The sequence below is a fragment of the Nannospalax galili genome, unplaced genomic scaffold (genome assembly GCF_000622305.1).
Source record: "Nannospalax galili isolate Female #2095 unplaced genomic scaffold, S.galili_v1.0 scaffold17559, whole genome shotgun sequence".
NCBI lineage: Eukaryota > Metazoa > Chordata > Mammalia > Rodentia > Spalacidae > Nannospalax > Nannospalax galili.
The window spans coordinates 1-3,101 of NW_008343498.1; the positions used below are offsets into that span (position 1 = coordinate 1).

At 42.9% G+C, this 3,101-nt stretch overlaps 1 pseudogene; it reads right to left on the minus strand.

The window, feature by feature from the left end:
- Window positions 1-4: 4 nt before the first annotated feature.
- Window positions 5-1,739, minus strand: LOC103739354 (annotated as a pseudogene).
- Window positions 1,740-3,101: the final 1,362 nt, after the last annotated feature.

Here is a 3,101-nt window from a genome sequence, read left to right on the forward strand (position 1 = left end):
TTTTGAGCAGAATCCCTAAGTCCTGCAGGCTTCCCGCCAGGGAGTGATACACTTTGAGCTTCTCCTCCACTGGGAGTGTTTCCTCATTCACTTTGGCCTGCTCGGTTTTCACAGCCTCCAGCTGACTCTCTAACTGCTCACACATCCTTGCATGCTCCTGGTAAGCACTAGTGGTGTCTTCTAGCAAGTTGACCCTTTGCTCGGCTTGCCGTTTCAGCCTGTGGTACAAGGTGACCAGGTGCAGCATCTTCTCTGGATGCCAAGGCGGACCTGTGCTGCGAAAGCTTTCTTTCTTCTGGTTTAGTTCATCTACGGCTTGCTCGAGGCCCACCACCTCACCCAGAAGGGCTCTGCAGCTCTCCTGAAGGACACACTCTCTTCCACTATCAGGTCAGAGGGTATCTTCCTCATCTTCAGGAACTGATCTTCCAGTTCACTCAGAGACAGGGTTGTTAAATCTATCAAAGATGCATATTCCTTTCAAGCCAGAATTGCTTCCTGGATTTTATAAAACTTGTCCTTAACCAAGGCAACAATGACATTGAATTGTTGGGGTAGAGTGCTTAGCTTTTCACTGAGGTAGGAATGATCAACTTCACTTAGGGTCGGGAGCATGGCCTGCCCAGTCCTTTGTAGTGTGAGTAGATTTTCATATTCTGAGGATTGTTCCAGGATGTGCTGGTATTTATCCAACTGTGCATGAAGCTCAGGGCCTTCATTCATGAGGTTGATTTCAGGAAACATAACAATATCTGCTTGTTTGAGCCAGTGTTATGCTTTATCAAAATCTTCCTTAAAATGCTTTCTAGAAACTAAATTCTTCTCTAGCTCTTGTAACCAGTGACTACATTTTTGCAAAACAGAGTCATAGACACTCTGCAACTCCTGAAGCTTTGCCAGAACCTCATTCTTTTCCTGCTCTGTGATTCCTTTCATTAATTCATGACCCTGTGCCCAAAGCCCAGTGACTTCATTTTGGTAAGTCTTGAGGCTGGCCTGGGCAGTCTTACATGTTTTAACCTGCTTGCGCACATCATCTGGAAGTAGGCAGATATGCTCCCGGAACGTGATCTTTCGCTCATGTTGCTGAATTTGGCTGGTAGCCTGAAATACTGCCATGAGAAACTGGGTTTTCTCAGACAGAGCCTTGTTTAAGTATTTTCTTCACTGACCTAATAAGTCACTGAGGCAACTCACATGCTTCTGAGCATCCGTGAGTGCTTTCTGAATCAGCTTCCGCTCATTGAGGCTGAGGTCAGCCATCACACGATCAGCATCCTTCATCAGCGATTTCAGGAGCATCTGTTTGGCCTCCAGCTCACTGCAGATGGCCAGGTGGTCCAGGAGGAGGTTCTGAGCCATGTCAGGAGTGGGGCTCTGCTTCAGGGCCTCTGCGATGTTGGGTTGTTGTTCTTCTGCCCACTCCATTAGCTCCTGGAATCTGGACTGCACCACATTTAACTCCTCCAAGTTGGTGACTGACACTTGGATTTTCCTTTTAACAAGGTCCTCAAGCTGAAACCAGCGTCGCTCAAAGTGGCTGGTCTGTTCCTTCACTAATTCCTTGTCATCCAGATTCAGATGCTCTACCATCCTCTGCTTTTGCTCTTTCAGATCTTCAATGGCATGCTTCTTCTCCTGCAATACCAAGGCCAACTGTTTCAGAGCCTCCAAGTGGACAGCCATGCTTTTTGTATCAGACCTAGAAATGCATTGAAGAATGTAAGAGCAAAGAGCACCTTACTGCATTAAATGACATTTCAGCATCTCCTGTAAATGGATGTTCTTAGCTTAGACTCACAGTGACTAGTTCAATTCATGGTTTAATGATAAAGCTGTTGTAGTTAGAATGGAAGTCAAGTCTCATCTAGCCCTGTATCAGAAGTTGAATAAAGGCAGGTGGCCTTGGTATTTTTCCACTCTATTTTTAACAGATAATGCTGGCCTCCAATCACATCACCACATGTCTTTAGCATCTTCGGGATCTCAACTATGTAGAATCTGCACAGTAACAAGATTCCCTAGATGATCTTGCACAGTTACACACTGAGAAATACTGCTCTGCTGCATTATAAAAATAGAATTGAATGTCATAGTAAATGGTAGAATGCTAGATGGTACAATCTAGAAGGTATAAGTCACGGCTCTAAGAGCTATTTATAGGCATTTAGATATTTTTGTACATCTGTAATTAGATATGAGAAATCTTAAAATAAATATGTGATTTAAAGAATCATCACCTTTTCCATCACAAAGCACAGATGGAAAAGCTGGATCTTCTAATCTGTCTTGAATTTACAAGTAATAGATTGTAAAGTATGAGAAATCAGTCTGGTTGGTCTTGGACACATTAGGTTTGAGGTGCCTATAGAACTATTATATACCAGAAATATGGAGGGGTGTTGCTGATCCTGACTGGATTTATTCCCCAGACCAGTAAAGTGCTAAACATCAAGGAAAAGTAAACAAATCAGAAGACAGCACATCAAATAAATAAGCAGTAAAACCCTACCATGATTTATCTACATCTGGAATAATTCTGGCATTTCATTGCAATAAGCTAATAGATCATGGTAGAAAAAGTACATATATGAAGTACCAGTATATGTGGAGGGATCATACTTATTTTTCAAAAGATAAAAATCTATGAAGGATTCAAGAACCAAAACTCTCAAAGGACAAAAATTAACTGAATTTGAACTGTTTACTGATTTCTATAATATGACTGTGTGGTTTGAATGTGAAATGTCCCCTGTAGACTCACTCATGTGATTGAACATTTGATCCCAGCTGGTGACACTGTTTAGGAGGGTTGTGGATCCTTTAAGAAGTAGAGCTTTGCTAGAGGAAGTGAGTCACTGGGGATGGGCTTGAGGTATTATAGCCTATGTGCCCTGGGCTTCCTGTTTCAATGTGTGCTGGGTGAGCAGCACACTCCTGCAACCAGGGAGCCCTCTATGGCCCTATGGCCACATCTTCCCCTCCACAATGGACTGTATCCCTTCACACTGAAAGCCCAAATAAACTTCCTCACTTAAGCTGTTTTTTTTTGTCAGATATTTGGTCACAGGACAAGAAAAGGAACTCATACAGTGACCAAA